General features: G+C 43.8%; 1 pseudogene; it reads right to left on the bottom strand.

The window, feature by feature from the left end:
• The window catches only part of LOC125195180 (V-type proton ATPase subunit C-like), a 43,224-nt pseudogene extending 21,385 nt beyond the window's left edge, over positions 1-21,839 (bottom strand).
• Between the last annotated feature and the right edge of the window lie 998 nt (positions 21,840-22,837).

Here is a 22,837-nt window from a genome sequence, read left to right as displayed (position 1 = left end):
GAATAAGATTTTTGTGCTTAGGCCTCTCTTGATAACTTTCCATTTTGCACCATATGAGGACCCTTTCTTATATATGCCTTGTCTTGATGAGAATGCCAAATCTTTTGTGAAGATGTTGAAGGACATGGGTATAGATAATATGGAAATGTTTGAGGCAAAAAGAGTCAAATTGTGTGAAGCTTGTGTCTGGCATAATACTTGTTTTCATTGCATGACAATCAAGCCGTTTAGTGGGGTTGGTATCTTTTATTGTCATTTTGTCAAAGACTATGCATCACATGGTTTTGTTTGGGACTTCAATGTAAAAGATTGCCTGGGTATTTGTTTCAACATAGCTTATGTATTAGTTTTGAGCTTGTTAGAGTGTGTCCACCGTCGTGGTATGGTGACTTCTATTAGAGCAGTTAGTGGTCTTAATCTCAATCATCCTACATGGATATTTGATTTGATCTCGTGCTATTTTATAGGTGTACGGAATCCGGATTTGAGGGCAAATCCTTTCCAAGAAGGGGAGAATGATATTACCACGGGTGCTCGACGTCAAGGGTCCTCCCTTCGGCGTGAACCATGGGTTGATTGGGGCCCAAGGATGAAAGACAAGACATGCCAAGGATCCAATAAAGCTAGAGGGCCTCTCGAGGGTGCAAGGAATAGAGAAGGCTCGGATTTGAGGACAAATCCTTTCCAAGAAGGGGAGGATGATACGATCATGGAGGCCGTGCGTCAAGGATTTCAGCTACAGCTGGATTCAACCGAAAACCGTCCTATCGAGATTATATCCGAAAGCTATGAAACTGCCACCATTGTCTTCGTCTTGGAAACGGCTTCACGTGGGTATCTTGCACATCCCAATCGGAGTCCGAATGAGGGAGTTATGGCGGTTTTACGGAAGTCGCGCAGAGAAGGCCGGGAGCTTCGGGAAAAACGCCCGGCCGGGCATTTTTTACTGTGCAAAACGCCCGGGGACAGGGAAAACGCCCGGGCCGGGCATTTTGGCATGTGAAAAACGCCCGACCGGGCGATTATGCCGATTTTTTTAGATTTTGTGGGCCAACTTTCTATTTTTGGACCCATAGTATAAATACCTCTTGATGTCATTTCTTTTCTGGAGGTTTTTGCTGAATTATATGCTTGAGAGATTTGTTCCTCTTTGAGAGGGTTTCCTATCCAATTCCTAGATTTAGGTTGCTTGGTTCATCAATTCTTAGTGAAGTATGGATCAAGTAGAGGTATGCTTCAAGGTTTGTGGTTTCCTTGAAGATCTAGCCATGGATGCATGTTAGTATGTTGTAAGTGTCTTAGCTTGCCTCATCAATGACTATGTATCTCAATTTCCACCATATCCAATGCTATTTCCTTCTTTGTTTATCTTAGTTTCCCATTTCTTGTTGGGTTGCCATTATTGATACAATAGAAAATCTACTTCACAAAAATATTAGATCAATCACCTACAAATTGGGTAAATCCTGGGGAAATGGATCAAAAAATACATGGATCCACATCATTTATTCAGGGAGACCTCCAGAAGGGAGATTTAGGGGGATCCCTACCTTGATCGAGGGACCCGTTTTTCCTAGACCCCGAACCTGAGGAAGTAAGCAAGGAAGGAAACAAAGCAGCTGACGAAACCCAGGCTGGGACTTCCACAAATGCAGTTAAGCGAGCAAAACCATTTCCATATCGTGGGGAGGCAAAGAAGAAAAAGGATGATACAGAGGATCTCATAGAGATTTTCAGCAAGTTGGAAATCAACCTGCCATTCTTGCAAGCCTTGAAAATGCCCGCCTTCAGTAAATTCATCAAGGAGTTTATTGCAGGGAAAACCAAGCCAGATGAGAAGATTGTGATTGGAGAAACTGTGTCTGCTGTGATACAGAAAAGAAGGATGCCCTCGAAATGCACCGACCCAGGTATGTTCACATTACCCATCTCTTTAGGGGATATCAAAGTTGAGCATGCCATGTGTGATCTAGGGGCGTCCATAAATGTTTTGCCACTTTCGATCTATAAGAAGTTAACTGGGGTAAGAATGGTTGCTACCAAGGTAGTGATCCAGCTAGCAGATAGAACATGCATTTGCCCTGAAGGAGTGTTGGGAAATATTATAGTCAAAGTGCATGATTTTCTATATCCTGCTGATTTTTATGTGATCAAGATGAATGATAATGAGTCTGCTGAGTCTGGTGGGGTACTTCTAGGGAGGCCATTTTTGCGTACTGCTAAGACCATTATAGATGTGTTTGATGGGACAATTTGCTTGGACTATAATGGGGAAAAATATACCTTTAGCATAGATGAGGGGATGAAAAGGCCTTTAGATGTTGAGAATCTCTACGCTATTGATGTTATTAACCCTTTAGTCCAAGAATATCTTGAGACAGAATTGATACAGGAACAAATCGACAACTCGGAGTTGAGCCATTCGGTTGACAGAGAAGTTGTGGGATGGTGTGCAGCAATGAACACAGCAGAATTGACAGATGAAGAGCTCACAGAGGCCATTATGGAATTCTGCAGAAGCCCGGAATCAGCTAGGTCCAAGGGATCAGCTTATGTGGCCAGCTTGGACAAATCTCCTGGGTCTGGGAAAGAAACTTTATCGGAAATTGCAGACAAAAATCCCTTGCCCCAGGAGACGAATGGAACGAAAAAAGAGCTGAAGACAGTTCCACCAGGCCTCAAGTACGCTTACTTAGAGGAGGATGAGACATTTCCAGTAATAGTCAACATCAACTTGACTAAGGAGCAAGAGAAGGAGTTGTTGGAGGTCATCAAAAGACACAAAAAGGCAATAGGATGGACTCTCTCAGATTTGGTGGGAATAAGTCCGGATCTTTGCATGCACCACATCCGTTTAGAAGAAAGTGCAAAGGCTCATCGAGATGCACAACGGAAGCTGAACCCGAACATGCGAGAGGAGGTCCTAAAGGAGGTATTGAAGTTGCTTGCTCTAGGAATCATCTACTCCATTCATGACAGTGAGTGGGTCAGCCCTGTCCATATGGTGCCAAAAAAGTCTGGGATACAAGTTGTCAAGAATGAGAAAAATGAATTGGTACCCACCAGATTAGTGACAGGATGGAGGATGTGCATCGACTACAGAAAGTTGAACGAAGCCACAAAGAAGGATCATTTTCCTTTACCTTTCATTGATCAGATACTGGAGAGATTGGCAGGCAAACAGTATTTTTGTTTCCTTGATGGATACATCGGCTATTTCCAAATCTACGTTAATCCAGAGGATCAAGAGAAGACCACATCCACGTGCCCTTTTGGTACGTATGCATACCGAAGAATGCCATTTGGATTGTGTAATGCACCGGGACTTTTCAACGATGTATGATGAGCATTTTTTCGGATCTGTTGGAAGTATGCATTGAGATATTCATGGACGATTTCACTGTATATGGGAACTCATTTGATACTTGTTTAACCAGCCTTGATCTAGTGTTGCAGAGATGCCAGGAAAAGCATTTAGTGTTGTGCCACTTCATGGTGACTGAAGGCATTGTCCTGGGTCACGTGGTTTCAGAGAGGGGTATTCAGGTAGACAAGGCAAAGGTGGATGTGATATCAAAATTACCATACCCTACGAATCAAAAAGAGGTGAGAGGTTTCCTAGGCCATGCAAGGTTTTATAGGAGGTTCATCAAGGATTTTGCAAAAATCGCACAACCACTCACTCGGTTACTACATAATGACGTGGAGTTCGTCTTTGACGAAGGATGCGAAAGGGCGTTCCAGTTGCTTAAGGATAGGTTAATATCAGCGCCAATTATCAGGGCACCAGACTGGAGCCATCCTTTCGAGATAATGTGTGATGCTAGCGATTTCGCTGTGGGAGCTGTCCTAGGGCAGAAAATTGATGGAAAGAGTTATGTGATCTTCTATGCTTCCAGGACGCTGAATCAGGCTCAGAAAAATTATGACACCACGGAGAAGGAAATGTTGGTTGTCGTATACGCGTTTGAAAAATTCCGACCCTATCTCCTTGGGTCGAGGGTTATAGTCTTCACGGATCACGCAGCGATTAAGTACTTGCTGGCTAAGAAAGAGTCTAAGCCGAGATTAATCCGTTGGGTGTTACTCTTGCAGGAGTTTGATTGGGAAGTGAGAGACAAGAAGGGAACGGAAAATAGAGTGGCTGATCACTTGAGCAGAATACATCAAGGGGAAACAGAAGAGGCCATACCCGATGCCTTCCCCGAGGAGCACTTATATCTTCTGGAGAAATTGCCTAGACTACCTAACTGGGAAGCAGTTTTGGCCTTGACCGGTCTAGGGGAATCGGATAAGGGGAAGCGCACACTGAATGCAGAACCATGGTTTGCTGATTTAGCTAACTACTTGGTTACGGGAGAGATGCCAAATTCAGACGAGATTTCCCGGGCCCAGAGGATGAAGATAAGAAGTGAAGCTAAATATTACTTTTGGGATGACCCTTACCCATCGAAAATGTGCTCAGATCAAGTGATTAGGCGTTGCATTCCCGAATGGGAACAAAGAGATGTGTTAAATCATTGCCACACGTTAGCATGTGGAGGCCACTTTGGGCCAAGGAAGACAGCAAGGAAAGTCTTAGAAAGCGGGTTCTATTGGCCGACGCTCAATAGGGATGCTTTTGAATTTTTCCAAGGTTGCGAGAGGTGCCAGCAGACGGGGGGAATTTCGAGAAGAGACGAGATGCCTCAGGTCCCAGTGATAGTGTGCGAAATTTTTGATGTGTGGGGAATGGACTTTATGGGACCATTCCCGTCGTCTTGTGGGAATACATATATATTGGTTGCAGTGGACTATGTGTCTAAGTGGATAGAAGCTAAGGCCACCATAACATGCGAATCGAAGGAGGTGGTGAATTTTTGAAGGCCAATATTTTCAACCGATATGGAGTTCCTCGGGCTATTATCTCGGACCAAGGGACTCATTTCTGTAATCGCACCATCGAGGCTTTGATGAAGAAATATGGGGTTCACCATAGAGTGTCGACTCCTTACCATCCTCAGTCTAATGGCCAGGCAGAGATTTCTAATCGCGAGATCAAGGCGATATTGGAAAAAACAGTTAATCCGTCAAGGAAGGACTGGAGCAAGAGACTCGGGGACGTATTGTGGGCTTACAGAACTGCTTTTAAAACGCCTATTGGAATGTCGCCTTACAGACTTGTGTTTGGCAAAATGTGTCACTTACTTGTTGGTATTGAACACAAAGCGTATTGGGCAGTGAAAGAAATGAACATGAAGCCGATAGCTTGCGAAGAAGAGAGGAAGTTACAATTGCAAGAGTTGGAGGAACTTAGGCTGGAGTCGTTTGAGTCTGCCATGTGGTACAAAGAAAGAACGAAGTTATGGCATGATAAAAATCTCCGGGTCAAGAAACTTCATGTGGGGCAGAAGGTGCTCCTTTTTCAATCTCGACTCAAGCTAATGCCAGGGAAACTGAAGTCTAAATGGATCGGCCCATACACCATCGTTGGCATCCGGGCAAATGGAGCAGTGGAGATCCAGGGAAGTACTCCAAACTCTGTTCCCTTCCTTGTAAACGGTCATAGAGTGAAAGTCTGTAGGGATAATTCCGAGTTGTGTGTTGTGGACGAGGTTCCCTACATACACTCGCTATTATTGCCTAAACGGACGGGGGTAATTTCCGATGAATTCATGGGTCAAGGAGTAAGTTAATAATTTTGAAAATTCAAACTGAACCAGGGAATCTCGGAAATACAACAAGGATGTAAATAGTTTAATTGCTTTCTTTTAGAAAATCCAAAAAATATTTTTGAAGCACCAGACTCCAAAGGGAACCGATATTTTATACCCTAACCTCGACCTAGGGGTCTGGAACCTTCATTTTCTTTATTTCGTAGGGCATGGTCGAGGGAATTAGCTAGAGGAGAATCTGAGGGAAGGAGTCAAGGGAAGTCTGGAGGAAGGAGTCAAGGAGGGAAAAGATATTTCGAATTTCAAATTCTGGCCGATAATTATGGGAGACGTACGGTTGCTTACATCACGCCTGCAACCGCACCATCTTTTCACCAGAAAAGCAACCGTCGTCCTTCTCTCTCCAGTCATTCCTAATTAGACGAAATTTTTTTATTTGCTCTCCCTTCTCTCTAATTTCATTTTCTCTCTCTCTAAAAACAAACGAAACCCTAACCAAAATTTGCCCAGTTCCTTTCAAATTTTTTTCAGATCTACACCGATGGATTCTACCAAAGGCACTGTGTATGACCCAAACTTGTTGGCCGAGTTGACGCAGAAGGTGGGAAGTATAGAGAAAGCAAAGGAGGTGTATGCCCTATTCGCCGCCAGTCTAATGCCGTCTGCGCCGACCGCACCGTCACTAACAATTCCGGCAGATTCGGCTGCGAAATCGGCGAATCTCCCTGAAGAAGGATCGCGAGTCTCTACATCACCGCATGCAGAAACCGCTTCGCAAAGAGCGGAGGAAGAGGGGGAATTACACAAACAGTCGGAGGATGGTGAACCGACTCATGACGAGACTCTGGTGGAGACAGAAGGGAAAGAAACTGAGAGCCATAATCTTGAGGGTAGGGAAGTGTGTGAGGGGGAAACCCCTATTTCTGTTGAAGTTCGTGAGGGGGAAACCCCTGTGTTAGATGAAGTTGCGGAGGGGGTAACCCCTATGGTGGAGAGTGTGGCTGAGGGGGAAACCCCTGTGTTTGAGAAGACTGCTGAGGGGGAAACCCCTAAGTTTGAAAAGAATATTGAGGGGGAAACCCCTACTTTGGAAAGAATCGCTGAGGGGGAAACCCCTATTCCGGAGACGGGGGATGGGACCCAGGTTGATTTCAGGGGTGCAACCCCTGAGTTCGTGGAAGAGGGGGCAACCCCAGGAGATGTCAGGGGGGAGAACCCCATTTATATCGAGGGGGCAACCCCAATGTTGGTTGGAGAGGGGGAAACCCCATAATAGCTTTTGGCGGAGTCAGATCTACATTCAACTGAAGTGCCGGAACCCGAAGAAGGGCTGAAATTGATCGTGGACCTAGTTGATGACCAGGAAGAAAGTGAGCCCAAGGTTGATGAGAGGGCAGAAAGGAGGCGCACCAGGAGGAGCCTCCTTGACGAAGTCGATGACTTGGTGCCAGATGCGACAGAGGCAGAGGAACGCCGCTTGACCAAGGAGAAGGGGAGAAAAGGGAAGGCGGCGGCAACCTCATCCACCCGGTCCAGGAAAGCTCCCTCCATCCAGGAGGTCGAGGAGACCCTTTCCCCTGTGACCGAGGAACCCTCTGTCGAGGAGCACGACGAGCCCATTCCTGAGCCCAGCTATAACTCTGAGGAGGCTGAAGAAGAGCCGATTATGGGACGCTCGGTAATTTGGCTGACTAAAAGTTTGCTAGAGGAGATGAGACAGTTCGACGATCAAAAGAGGATCGCGGTATACAAGGAGAGGTGTAGCGCCGGGAAGATGGCTAAGTCAGGAAAGCAGTACAGCTCAAGGGAGCTCAAAATGATCGCATGTGAAAAAGAATTCCGCGCCTGTATCCGAGCGATAGGGTTTGAGTGGTTGTTGCAGCACAGCCAGGAGAGGGTACCAGTGGAGTTAGCAAGGGAGTTTTTCTCCACTTTTTGTTTGAAGAATACCACTGACCTGGACGCGGATTCTATCACATTCAGGCTTTTCAATAAGGATTACGAATTGAGCATTAGGGAGTGGTCTCTGCGGATGGGGTTGTTTACCCAGGCAGAAGATGTAGAGGGGGCATGGAACGACAGGATGGTCGGGATGCCAAAGAACACACCTAGATTCAAAGTCCAAACAGTATGGGAACTAGTTACGCACTCTAAGTCAGGGGCGTTTAAATCCAGCTACTCCAAAGCCTCCCACATCGAAGACCGGGTCCTCCGTTTTGCTCAAACATTTGTCAGCTATAATTTGATGGGCAGTGCAAATTCAGCTCTCACCACTACTGACCTCTACTTCACATGGTGCATGGCGAAGGGTGTTAAGGTGCACCTCGGATATTGGTTGGCGCAGGCGTGCCACCAAATGACGAGCAACCCGGGGCGTCATATGTACACCTGCCACCTCATTGGTGCTTACCTCCAGAGAAATATTGAAATGAGAATTGCCAAGGCCGCTCCGCTAGTAGTTATGTGCGAACCCCCGGAGGTGTTTAGTGTTGATTATTTCTTCAACAAGGGGTTGCTGCAGACTCAAGGCACCAAGACTCTCTTCTATTCGTTGGGAGACAAGGTGAAGGCAGAGCCGGAGGAAGCCGAGGAAGCCATGCCGAGTGAAGAGGTTGAGTAGCTGCGCAAGGAAGTCCAGGACGTGAAGAAAGAGATGCAGATGATGAGGAGAGATATGATCTAGGAGCTCGGTGGGATAAGGAAGGAATTGATGGGAAGTCGGGAGGAAGTACAGACCCTGAGGGGAAATATTGCTGATTTGGCGGTGAAGTGTGCCAAACAGAATGAGCGGATGACGGAAGCGGTGGAGCTTTCATTGAAGATGCTAAAGTGGTTGCAGCAGACGCTCCCCTTGACCCAGTCGAGAACGACTCCTGCGTCCAGCAGTGAAGTCAGGCAGCCCACTCAGAGCAGTCCCTCCGTCAGGCTGTCGCAAGAATCGCTCAAGCAATTGATCTCCCCGACCGTTCCCATGCAAGTTCCAGCCCCACCAAAACCAAAGTCTATCGTGAGAAAGCCAGCAACACAGGAGGAAGAAGAGCTGGAGCAGCCAGCAAAGAAGAAAATCAAAGTGACCCGACCCGGAATCCCACCCCAATCTGGCTCTCGAGGGAGCCAGCCCCAGAAGTGACCAATCATCTCTTGACCAAGTAACTTTTATTTGTCGTTCTTTTAGTTTTTTTTTTTTTTTTTTTTTTTTATCAGTGTTATATACATGTTATTAGTTGCTATATCTTCTCCCACTTAGCCCACTGCGTGGTCTAAGTGTGAGAAGTTTTGTGTTTCTGTTGTTATGATTGTTTTCTTATGTTTCTGTGTTTCTTCTCCCACTTAGCCCATTGCTTGGTCTAAGTGTGAGAAGTTTGTATTTTCTGTTTGTTGTGTTGTTTTCTTATATTTTCTGTGTTTCTTCTCCCACTTAGCCCATTGCTTGGTCTACGTGTGAGAAGTTTGTGTTTATATAGACTGTTTTGTTATTTTGCATTGATCTCTTTATTCCCCCCTTCACGACGATGGCTTGAGGCCAAGCTTGAGTGAAGTGGGAGGGGGAGAGGAGTCAATGCATTACCTTTGTCTTCATATTAAGAGTCTGTTAGTCTTAAGTGTTGTCGCATGAGCCAGCGGATATAATATGGCATGATTCCCTTAGTGAAAGTAATTGAAGATAGGAGGCATTTCAACTTAGAAGCTTTTTTCTTAAATAAACCTAGTTAATTTGAGTGAAGCAAGAACGATGGAGAATGCCTCTACTTACTTAGTTGTGAAGCCCTACTATATAGTGAGTTATAAGCCTTAGATAACTTCGAGCTAACACATGTTTAAGGGCCACCACTGAATGCTTAGGGAGAAGAGCTATGAAGGAGAAAAAAATGGGAATTGGGTTATGAAGGTATAAGCTGGACGAAGTCCAGGGAAAGGCGTTATAAGCTGGACGAAGTCCAGAAGAAGGGAGAAGTGGAGGAATAAACTGGACAAAGTCCAGAGGAAAAAAAAAGAAAAAAATAATATATAAAAAAAAGGAGGAATAAGCTGGACGAAGTCTAGGGGAGGGGGAATGATCTAAAAAAAAAAAAAACAGGAATGATAATAGCCTGACCCAAGAAGGAGAAACTCTCATAACCCAACGCTTCAGTGGTGTAGCATTAACTTAAGAGAGAATCGATCCTAACATCCCTGGTGAGGAATGAGTGATCGAGCGAACCCAACAAACGGGTAAGTGGAAGCTATCTTGACAAACTGACAGATTAGCTAGGTAAAGGAAGGGAAAGGGCCTATTTGGAGGAGTGCAACCTATTGAATTGACCTTAATCTTGTGGGGACAGATGCCTAAAAATTGAAGCTAGCTCATGCATATGTGTTTACGTGTTTGTATGTTTTTTATATTTTCTTAGTTTTTCTTTGTGTCTAGGTCTAGGAGTCGGTCAAGAGATAACCGTGCTTGAAATTCGCCTTATTCTCTTTCTTTTCTTGTCTTTATACTTGAGGACAAGTATGGTTTAAGTGTGAGCAGTTTGATAAGGCTAATTTCATGCATCGGTAATGTGCGAAAAAATGTTATAATTTGCTGGGTCGAACACTTTTCCTAAGCCAGGTGTGTGAAGAAAATCGCTAGATCAAGGAAGTACTGAAGGAGATGGTCTAGCGAAGGAAAGGAGCAAAGTGAGCAGGAATTACAAGGAAATTGGCATGACAGAGGAGTCAATAGCTGAGGGCATCAAAGTCTTATTTATACCTCGCTGGGCCCCACTCAAACGCCTATATATAGAAGAGCATGCAACGCAAGAAATGATCACTTTTTCACTTTTCTTAGCTCACACACTTTACACACACTTGGGAATGGATCTGGGGTAGTCGGGAACGGAAGGTTACTTCTTAGAAATTTCGTGGTTGGCAACACCGTCCGAGTGAGGGCGAAGATACAATTACCTTTAATTTCAGTTGTTTTGCTTGTTTTTACCGTCGAACTTCACTTTTGGGAGTCGACCTTGATGTTGATGATGCTTATTTGTTTTACCGTTTGTTGATCTGCGTTTAGCAGTTAAATTTCAAGTCAATTTGCATAGATCTCTCTGCTGTTAGTTTATTTCTTCAAATGTTATGTCGATCTCTGTTTATTTTGATGTTGAGGTGTTTGATATGGAATTTGGTGACAGATCTGTGGTTGTTTGAGTATTCGGAGTTCCTTGTTTAAATCTGACGTGATGGAGAGTTTCTGTTGTTTGGAGTTCATGTCGGACGCTTGGATCCGGAGTGGATTTAGCGTCTGAGGTTGGATTCGACGTGTGGAAAGATAGTTGTTCGATAGATTCTGTTTTTCTTCTTGATTTCTATTTTACTTCGTCCAGAGTATGCAGATCTGTTTAGTTCTTCGTTTGTTATGCATTAATTTGATTTCAAGTCAGTTGCTCTGTTTTAATTTTGCTTATGTTGCATTTCTTAAGAAGTTTTACGCTATTTGGTTGTAGAAGACGATGTCACTGTCAGTTAGTACGAGAGTTAGTTATTCTGCCAACTTTTCATTCGTACCTTGCTTTTTCAGACATGGTCCCCATAGTAGGTTTATTTCCTCGGTCTAGTAGTGTAGAGGTTTTCTTAGATCAAGTGTCGGACAGTTAATTTTCCTTACTACGCTCTTTCATGATTTTGCCTAGGTCTAGCTGTTAGCTTAAGAATTTTTAAAAGTTCCCAAGTCAAGTTAATTTTGATTTTCCTCAACCCAAGAAAATGCGTGGCAGCAGCCAACACCAAAAACACACCCAAATCCTTGAATATGAGTATTACGCATCCTTCTCTGTGGGATCGATCCCTACTTCCCTATGCTATGTTTAGTAAAGTGGTTGAGGGTTTTTGAAAGCAGAACCTTGTGTGTCCGAAGACCGGGATTCCTCGCGTTCAACGTGTTCCTAGACCACGTGATCTAGTGGATTAGCTGGATCTAGGGGACCTGTTATTCTCTATTTCTGAATATTCACACACACAATTAGGATATCTGGCTTTCCAGTGTATGATGAGCATATTTTCGGATTTGATTGAAGACTGCATAGAGATCTTCATGAATGATTTCACTGTCTACGGAGACTCTTTTGACTCGTGCTTGCAACATTTGGATGTGGTGCTGGAAAGGTGCCAATCAAAGAGTCTGGTTTTAAATTTTGAGAAATGCCACTTTATGGTTACAGAAGGAATCGTCTTAGGACATGTGGTGTTAGAAAACGGAATCCAGGTGGATCAAGCCAAGGTGGATGTCATATCCAAATTACCCTTCCCTACTGATCAGAAGGGAATAAGAGGTTTTCTGGGCCATGCCGGATTTTATCGAAGATTTATCAAGGATTTCGCCAAGATCGCCCAACCCCTTACCAGACTTCTCTAGAACGAGGTGGAGTTTGTTTTCGATGAGCATTGCAAGGCTGCTTTCAACCTTCTTAAGGAAGAATTGATCTCTGCACCGATGATTCAAGCTCCAAACTTGGATCACCCCTTCGAGGTGATGTGCGATGCTAGTGACTATGCCGTGGGGGTCGTACTAGGTCAGAAGATTGATGGGAAGAGGTACGTGATATTCTATGCATCTAAGACCTTGAATCAAGCCCAACGGAACTATGACACCACCGAGAAGGAGATGTTGGTTGTTGTCTATTCGTTCGAAAAGTTCAGGTAGTACCTACTAGGATCCAAAGTCATTGTCTATACTGATCACGCGGCAATTAAGTATTTCATTACCAAGAAGGAGTCATAACCCCGACTGATCAGATGGGTGCTGCTTTTACAAGAATTTGATTGGGAAGTAGAAGACAAAAAGGGGGTTGAAAACAAAGTAGCGGACCACTTGAGCAGAATAGTACAAGAAGGGAACAGTGAGGATGTGAGAGATCGATTCCCGGAAGAGAATTTGTGTGAAGTGATTTTCTCCGCAAGGAAGATCGACTGGGAAGAAGTAATGAGGCTCACTGGGCAGGACGCGACAACCAAGGGCAAGGAGAAAGTGGGACAGGAACCCTGGTATGCGGACTTGGCCAACTACCTAGTGACGGGAGAGCTACCAATGGTGCCAAACGTGACAAAGGCTCAGAGGATGAAGATCAAGAGTGAAGCAAAGTATTATTTCTGGGATGACCCATACTTGTGGAAGGCATGAACCGATCAAGTTATAAGGAGATGTGTTCCTGACTGGGAGCAACGGGATGTGCTAACGCATTGCCACTCCTTGGCATGTAGAGGACATTTCGGGCCAAGGAAGACTGCCAGAAAGGTGATGGATAGCGGATTCTACTGGCTGACCCTGAACAGAGACACATACGAGTTCTGCAAGGGCTGTGACCGTTGCCAACTGACCGGTGGGATCTCCGCAAGGGATGAAATGCCACAAGTTCCAGTGATTGTTTGTGAAGTGTTTGACATCTGGGGCATGGACTTCATGGGTCCTTTTCCCTCATCTTATGGGAATTCCTACATCTTGGTGGCAGTTGACTATGTATCAAAGTGGATAGAAGCTAAGGCCACGAGCACTTGTGAATCTAAAGAAGTCACCAAGTTCCTCAAGAGTCATATATTCAGCCAATTTGGGATACCGAGGGCAATCATCTCCGATCAAGGGACTCACTTCTGAACCGAACGGTCGAAGCATTGATGAAGAAGTACGGGGTTCATCACCGCCTATCTAGTCCTTACCACCCTCAAGCCAACGGGCAAGCGGAGATCTCAAACAGGGAAATAAAGAGCATCTTAGAGAAGACAGTCAACCCCTCTAGAAAAGATTGGAGCACAAGGTTGGAGGATGCTCTGTGGGCATATCGGACAGCCTACAAAACGCCTATCGGGATGTCCCCATATCGCATCGTCTTTGAGAAGATGTGCCACTTGCCAGTGAGAATTGAGCACCGAGCGTACTGGGCAGTTCAGCAAGTTAACATGGATGCTAGGGCCTGTGAAGAGGAAAGGAAGCTGCAGCTACAGGAGCTAGAAGAACTCAGATTGGAGTCGTTTGACTCAGCCATGTGGTACAAGGAGAAAACAAAGATGTGGCACGACAAAAATCTGAGAACCAAGAATATCTAAGTTGGTCAGAAAGTACTACTCTTCCAGTCAAGATTGAAGCTAATGCCTGGGAAACTGAAGTGAAAATGGGCAGGACCTTACATTATCACTTCACTACGTGCTAATGGAGCGGTCGAGATTTCAGGGAGTGTCCCTAACTCTGAACCTTTTGTCGTCAATGGGCATAGGTTAAAAATATATAGGGAAAATGAAGAGATGTGTGTAGTGAAAGAAATTCCACTACACTTTAATAGCGTCTGAATGGCCAGTTGGAAAGGGGTTTGGAGTTCCACCTGGTCAACGTAATATGATTTGTCCTTATTGACCAGGTGAAACTTTAAATACCCTTAGTAATGATGTAAATATTGTGAATATTTAGTAATTTAACTTAAGATAAGTAGGAAAAATACCAAAAATATTTTCGGATCTTAAATATTAATTTGGAGTTCGTACTGACCACGAGGACACCACTTGGGCGAAACTCTGAATTATATTTAAGAGCCATTTATTTGCTCTATTTCTATTTTTAGCTAGCAGAGAGGGAGGTATGGAGTGAAATTTGAATTTTGGTACGTGGTGCAGCTTTGCAGGCGAGTGCAGCGACTGGAAAGACGCGTGAAGCAGAGACGTGACAGGAGACGTCCAATCAGCTGTGAGAACCCTCAACTGCCTCCCATCCGAAGTGTCGCGACTGGTAACCGCCTGCAACCGGTCAAAACCCTCAACTGCCCACCCCACTATAAAATATCCCACCGCTTAGTCCTCTTCACTTTACAACCCTTACCTGCATTCTCTCACCCAAAACCACCATCCCACTCCGAAAAACCACCGTGAATCACTACCGGAAAAAGAGAACCACCACCGATACAGGCCATGGAAAAGAGGAAAGCAACCGGCAACCCAGCATCTACCACCGGCGAAGACCCCCCAGAAGTCCGAGCGACAGCCGAATCGCGGCCGCAACGATCACAGCCAACGGTGACGACACAAATTCCTACAATGGTTCTTTTAGACGCACTGGCGGCGAATCTGAGGCAACAATGCCTGAACAAAGATTGGACAGCGACCCTGGCCGGATTTAACCTGACCGGAGGGATGCCGGCGACACCAAACCCTACCCCAACTGCAACCACAGTAAACCCATCCATCACCACCCCAAAAACCTCAAACCTGACATCCGAAAAGATCTCCCAACAGTAACTGCGCAGTCAGAACCCTCTAACCTTTCTCCCAAATACCAACAAACAGAGCCACTTGACGTTAGCCCACTTTCCGCCTATCAAGATCCCAACTGGGGAGAAACAGAAGAAAAGGAGAGCGGAGGGAGAGTAAGCGAGGGCGAGAAGGATGAAGCAGAGGAGATAATGGCCACTGAAACCAGAGCCGAAGAAGCAGAGAGGGAGGAGATAGATCTGAACGAGATGACCAAGAGGCAAGGGTTAATGACGGATGATGAGTTCCAATCGGTTTTGAGCAAGGGAGATAGGATCGTGGTAAACCCTGAAGGGGTGGCTGAGGTACTGGACCTCGCATCCCAGGCAGTAGGGAGAGGGGAAACAACCATGGAAGCAGGCGAGTCAGAGGGGGTAGTCCACCAATCCGTGGAGGAGATGACAGAAGAACAACCCGAGAAAGCTGAAAAACTTGAAGAGGAGAGGCAAGAACCAGAAACACAACCAGAGGAAGCCTCAATAGTGTCTAAACCAAAGCCAATAAAGAGGAAGCTAGTGTTAAAGAACGACCCCAAGGCAGAAAGGCAGAAACCCCAAATAGTGTCACAGAGATGCTTAGGAAAGTGGAAGTCCAACAAGGCAGGAGCAAACACAGCAGCAGATGCAGTGGAGGTCTCTAGCGAAGACGAGAAGACTACTCCTACAAAACCTAGGGAGGAGCCCTCGAAAGCTAGCCAGAAGGACACCCAAATGGCAACAGGGACAGTATCATCAACGCTGACTGACCAGAAGGAGAATGCTGACAAGGTGGCTGAGGGTCTGGACCTCGCATCAGAGTCAGTAGGTCGGGAGGAGGCGACAAGAAGTGATACTAGTACCCGCATGGTGACCGAGCCTACTACCCAGGAAGCCACTTCAACACAAGCCGACGAAGAAGCAAAGGCAATGGAAGTCAAAGAAAAGTACATCCAGGAAAGAAAGAGAAAGGGGAAGGCCCCTGTCAAGACAAAGCAAGTCGTAAAGAAACAGCGCACAGCCAATGCCAACATAGTGATCAGAGAGACAGAAGAAAGAAGGAGGTTAAGTGACAGCGACTACATTTCCAGCGAGGAGTCAGACTCAGAGAGCGATATCTCTCTAGAAGGGGAAGAGTATCATGAGCAGCAGCTCCCCGACAACCACCAAGAACTAGTCCACCCTCCGGTAGAGAGGATTGTGTACCAACGGTGGAGGGTAGAGCTCACTGATGAGTTTATGGAGGACATGAAGCACTACAACACCAAAGAGCTTCAAGACGCATTTGACGACAAGGAAGATAGCAGCAAGCAAGTCAAATGCGGAAAGGTACTGCACATACCCTCTTTGGATGAGTTATCTGTTCATGATTCCTTCCTAGCCAGTATGGAAGCATTGGGGTTTGAGTGGCTGTTAGAGAATAGGGAACCGAAGATATCTGTGAGATTAACGAAGGAGTTTTTCACCACGTTTAGGTTCCAAGTCACAACGGACCTAGACGAGGTGTCAATTTCCTTCAGGATATTCGGTGGAGAGCTGTCCATGAGTCTGATCGAGTGGACCGTGCGACTGGGAATGTGTAGCCTGGAGGAGGCTATAGGACCAGAATGGAGAAGCCGAGAGAGGGGGGTACCGAGGAGACACATAGACTTTGAGCCCCAGGAATCCTGGGAGGAGCTAACCCACCCCGATGCTGGTCAGTTCGCCTCCACTACATCCAGATCCACCCATTTCAACAATTCCATGCCCAGACTAGTGCAACTCTACTTGGGCTACAACTTACTGGGACAGAGTAATCCGGCTGCCAGAACATCTATGACTGAATTGTACATGGTGTGGTGCGCTAATCGCGGTAGGAGGCTGCATTTGGGATTTTGGACAGCCTACCAATGCCATCTGATAGCAACCCACCCAGCTAGGAACTTGTCCCTCTGCCACATACTAGGAGCCTTCGTGCACAACAACATCATCATAACAGAGGCAGAAGACCTATCTCTGATGTACATGGTCGACGCTCCTGGCCTGTTCGATATACCCTTCTTCGTCCGCACAAACTTGGTATACTATCGAGAAGGAGTACCCCAGTTCTACCCGATGGGAGAAGCCCCTGGTGGAAGGGCACAACAGGGCCAGGAAGGGCAAGCTGGGCAAATTGAACAAGCGCAAAGGCTGAGGCAAGAAAATCTGGAGAGGGCAGTCACTGAGTTAGCAGAGGAGAATAGACAATCACGGACAGAAATGACAAAGCTGACAACCCTGATGGAGAGCATACTGAAGGAATTAGCGAGAGGAAAGGAAAGCACTGGAGCTGGAACAATTGGACATGGAGGCCAGAACGATGCACCCACCGAACCTGAGGAAGAAGAAGGTGATGAAAAAGAGGAGGCAGATGACAACCAACCGAAATCCACTAAAGAGGAACCAAAGGAACAACCTGCACAGACCCCTGCACCAAGGAGGAGCAGGAGGAGCGTCTGATCGACCCCTCCCCCCCAAACTGACCAGTTAGTTTTCTTTTTAATTTTTAGTTTTCTTTTATTTTTATTTTTTTTACTTTTGTTGTGTAGGTAGAATTATATGTGTATTTAATGTGAGCAAACCTCATTCATAACACTTAGCCTATCCAATAGTCTAAGTGTGAGAAGTAAAGGGTTTGCTACTTCGGTGCATGTGTTTTGTTTATATTTTTTGTGTTTTGTCATAAACATGTTAACTCACACTTAGCCTACTGCGTAGTCTAAGTGTGAGGAGTTTATATGTTTATATATCATGTTTTGTAATATTCTGCTCTGTTTTGTTAAATCTATGTATATATGTAAAACTCTCCCACTTAGCCTATTGCATAGTCTAAGTGTGAGAAGTTTTTAGATATAGTATGTGTTTGTTATAAATGTGTGTCTGTCATACTAGTCATTCCCATTTTTCACTTCACAGCCCGTATCTGGGGCAGACACTTATGAAGGGAGAGGGGGAAGCAAATGACCAGTATGACATGTATAAATATGTTATTTGAGTCAGTGCATGTTAGTATTTAGGTTTGTTTAGGTCTAGGAATTATGTGTTTTTTTTATGGATGGGCTTAAAACTCAACTACCTCGAACTGACGGTGAGGGGAATTGAGGGAGATAAGGCATGCCGGAAAACAGAAACCACCCCCTCCAGTAAACCCTAGTCAGTATAGATGATGCAAGTATGAAGGAAAAACCCATCCCTTAGGTCAGACACGAAAGCCCTCTTAAAAGGTGAGTTAGAAGCCCAAAGTGGAACAGCTTTCCACTAAACACTGAAAAAAGAAGAGTGACTACCACATGATGTCTAGGGCGAGGCGACCGCGTGTAGCAAACCCTGAAGGTGGTAGGAAACCCCCACAAAAAAAAAAAAAAAAACTGTGTGTGTGCAAGGCATAAGGCAAGGAGGCAACTGCCCAGGAGGACATACAAAAGGAACCAGCTGAAGAAAAGGAAAGCAAAGAAAGAAGGAGAAAATCGATCTGGAAAAAATTCCAGATCCAAAAATAGAAGAAGGTATAAGGGTGGCAAAGCCACAGAAAAGAAAATCAAAGAAAATGGTCGCAGATACTTGACCACAAAAAGATAAAGGAAGAAGAAGGAATAAGGGTGGCGAAGCCACAAGGAATCTACTGACCAGTTGGAAGCCAATGTCAGAAATTGTCCAGCAGAAGAAGAAGCCCTAGCCAGAAGCCCAAATGCACACAGTTTTCCCTCATCAAAATAAGTAGTTAGTTTTTGAACTTTAGAGCCTTAGGAACAACCACCCCAAACATTACAAACCAATAGCCCCGTTACAAGCCTTAAAGACCTTCAGGAGCTGCACGTGAGATCTGAGTCCGAAGCATCTGTGGTTCAGCATTGAGAGAAAACAGTCCTAACATCCCCTGTGAGGAATGAGTGACTGAGTGAACCCAGTGTTTTGCCTAGGATTGGGTGATCCTGACAAGCGGATATACTGACTGGGGAGGAAAAGGGGGGCGGCGGAAGTTCAAGGCTGCCTAAGGCCGGATTGCACCTGATCTCGAGGGGAGGGATAGTTGAAAATATAGCATGTTCTATGTGTTTAAGTTATTTATATGTGTCATGTGTTTGTGTCATTGTTTGTTTTTCCTTTGCGTCGGAGTCTTGAGTCTAGTTAGGTAGAGTCGGTCAGGGGGAAGTAACCAGGCTCGAATTCGACTCATTTCTTTTTGTTTGTCTTCACGCTTGAGGACAAGCATGTGGTAAGTGTGAGTAGTTTGATAAGTCGTATTCTAAGCCTTGGTTACTGGTCAGTATGTCGTGAAATGCATGTATTATCTGCAAAACGGTTGCTCAAGTGTGCAGGATTAAGGGATCCAAGTCAGTAGGAGACGATTCAGGTGACGCAAGTGAAAAGAGCGCTAGAAGGGTGCAATATTGACCAGGATGCATGCCAGAGAAAAGGCTCGAGATGGAGAAGAAGGATAGCTGGGATGATCATTAACAAGGGCAGAAAAGTCAAATCGTGAAGGAAGTCTACCCTAAAAGCAAGGGCAAGCCTCCCTATAAAAGAAGCCACTTGGAGAGAGAAAACAGAGTTCGGTTTAGAGTTCACAAACTCTCGGTTCTCGCACACACTTAGTAGATCAGTCCTTCAGCATTATCCAATCTCTCGTTCCTCGCCACAGCTATGGTCACTTGACGTCCAAGAGTCTGCCAGAGAAGTCATCAATCTACCGTTCCAGCCAGTTTGTCGTAGTAGTATAGCAGTATCACCGCCCGGAGTGGCAAAACAATCGTTATTTGCTTTCTAGTTTAATTTTTACCTGCTTACTTCGTTGGATCTGTTGCAAACATTTATCTTTGTTGCCTTTTGAAGTACTTAGTGAAGATCCAAACGTTTAAGTTATGAAATTTCTATTCTGAATGTCTCTTTGGTTTGAGTTTGCTTCATTCTGCCTAGGAAAGTTAGATTTAGTTATCGCATTTAATTTCTAAGTGCGTGCATGTATTTTATTTCGAGTAGGCTAGATCTGCAGTTGTTGATCGAAATTTTTAGTTATGTCTCAGTTTGAGTTTCCGTGCATGAGTTTCATGTTCTGCACTGTGATCACCACCTTGCATGTTAGTCAGTAGAGGTAGTCTGCAATTTCAGCTGTTCATCTTAGGTTAAGCATTTTAATCAATGGATCTTGAGTTTGAAATTATGAATCTGAGTTTAGTCATGGAGTTTGTGTTCATATGATTTCTGTTAATGTTTGGTGAAGAAGAAAACGTCAAAATCAACTTTAACCTTGGACCACTTTTACTTTTTGAGTTACTTTTGCTTTTGTCCCCCACTTTTTCAGTTGTACCTTCCAGACTTGTCAGAAAGCCAACCAGCCACCAGATATACCTTGTTGTCTAATTTTCCTCTTTTAGTAACTGTCTACTTTTCGTATACCTCTGAGATACCTTGTCCCCTTTTTTACGAACACAACCACATGCCTGTTATTTTCACGCCTACTAGTCAGTAGAGTACCACCTTTATTTCTCGCCTAGGTAAAATCTCAACCCAAGCGTGGTACTGGTAGCTAACCAAAAACACCCAGGAATGTCACCGCAGTATCCGAACGTGTCCATCCTTGTGGGATTTGACCCTTACCTCCATTATACTAATCAGTAGAAGGAAGTGGGTTGAGGAATAATTGTTTGATACCAGGTTCCGGTTATCGTGCCAACGACTCAGCTGGGTCGGGAATCTCATCCTGATCAGTTGGATACACTCTTGCAGTTACATACGTTGACCGAGAGAAAACCTGCACTTTCAATGCCAAATTTCACTATAATTCCAGTCAACAAAATACCTTCCAGCCTGCTTTCGATGAATGATATTTAGTTGACTGCGCCCATTACTGTATTCAGCACCCCGAACCTGTGAGATAAAATCCACCCAACCGCAGCATGCTTAGTGAAAGGCTAGAGATGATAGATAAGTACTATATATAAATTGAATTTCTAAAAATGCACAGATTGTGCTTTAGTCGATGGACAATAATTTCTTGAGTTTAACCAGAAAGAAATGTATAATTTGAATAACTCAAATTCACCCTTAAAATAGGTTGCATTCTTAATATTTATCCAGATAACAAACAGCCGTCAGGGGATAAATCGAGTTCATAACTTCATATGAAACTTAGGCATATCTAAGAGGCACGAGATTAATCTGGTAATAGTTACAGCTAAAATTCGAGCATCTTCCAGTCACAACTTATAAAAATCAACCATGGAGTAGATACATCACATATCTCATATCTGCACTGCTGAAGCATTTTGACAAAATTAGTGTAGTAGAAAGGATTTATTTATTTTAGATGAGCAAGGGTACCTTCAAATCATCTTCAATTTTAGCAATTTGTACATGAATTCCATCCACAATCTCAAAGTAATTACGCGATAAAGAGCGGTGTCAAAGGCTTGTTTGGGCGACTCCACAAAGAAGAGAGAAGCCGTCCAGTAACGAGTCGTCATTGCCGCGAATTTCTGATTGTTGAATCAAATTATATGCAAAAGTAGCGATATACTACTACTACTACTCAACTTAAGGGGAAGTTTATCGAGGGCGGGAGATTCGATTTTAAAATTATAGTAAAATTTTATATTTTATTTATTTTAAATTATTTTTTTTATTTTTTAATAAAATGTTATTTTTAGTATTTTAATTTATTTTAAACTAAATTGAATGATAAAAAAGAAAAAAAATCAATAGTTGTAGTTGTAGTTGTAGTTGTAGTAGTAACTAGTAAGATTCATGAATAATTAAGGGAATGGTGGGTGTTATCTCTTGTTTAAGAGATGCAGTAAAAAAGTGGTGTAATATCCATAAATAGTTAATGAAAATGATGGATTTAAGGAAAGGGTTTTGGATCGGTAAGGATCTCCGACAAATCCTAATTCATCTCCTAATACATACATACATACATACATACATGAGTGATGGATCCCACCATCATTTATTATGTATGTGTGTATGTATTAGGAAATGAATTAGGGTTTGCCTTTAGGTGATCCTCTCCGGTTTTGGATGGTATTTAAAGTAGCCTGGAAATTAATAAATTACTCCTATATAAGCCTAAATTTAGTTTGTTTCTTGTTAATTAGTCTCTGAGCTGCTATGATCGATCGGTTAAGAGCGGTTATGGAAATGGCCTTCTTGATCTGCATCCAGTTGAATATATAGCTTGATTAGCTAGTATTTTACTCTGCTAATCCAAGTTTACTCAAGCAATGATACAGATTTCTCATTTTTTTTCATTTCTAAGTTCGATTCTTCTATAATAATCTAACGTAATAAGTAGTGCACTCATATCTTGTATTGGCCAAGCATCAAATCCGGAGGTGATATTACCATACTTAATTCATCAAATATTATTTTCTTAAATTTTGTGTTAGAGAAAAATGCATTACTTATCTGTGAGAGAGCGAATAATAATTTGCAAAGTCAATTATTCACCGCACTTGTAGGCTCTTTTAAAATATTGAAGCATTTAATGCATTATATCATACTACTCATTTTTTTCTCAAAATATCAGTAGGTCGTGCCACCTCTCTCTATGCCCCGTTGTATTTTATAAACTAATTAAATCATATTTGTATATTCCCTTAGTAAGGGACCCACAGTACTAAGTCATATTTGATATGGATATGAATTTTAAGAAATATAAAGAATAATGAGTTAGAAAAGTTAGTGGCATATAGAGTTTATTTTTTATATTAATTTTATAATAGAACGTGATTGAAGTGAATTAATAGAATGTGAGATCTATTTATTATTTATAGTAATTAAAAATGAAATGTAATTTTTATTTTGGGACGGACTGAAATGATAAAATGCAACTCTTTATTATGAAACGAAGGGAACAGTAGATCGTAAGATCCTAGGCTAGCCGCACCGAATAATATATAGAGGGAGACAACATTAATTGGTGGCTCATATAATTAATTGAAC

The sequence above is a fragment of the Salvia hispanica genome, chromosome 4 (assembly GCF_029641045.1).
Source record: "Salvia hispanica isolate PSC_SH4W2 chromosome 4, Shi_PSC_v1, whole genome shotgun sequence".
NCBI lineage: Eukaryota > Viridiplantae > Streptophyta > Magnoliopsida > Lamiales > Lamiaceae > Salvia > Salvia hispanica.
This window is presented reverse-complemented; position numbering and strand designations above follow the sequence as displayed.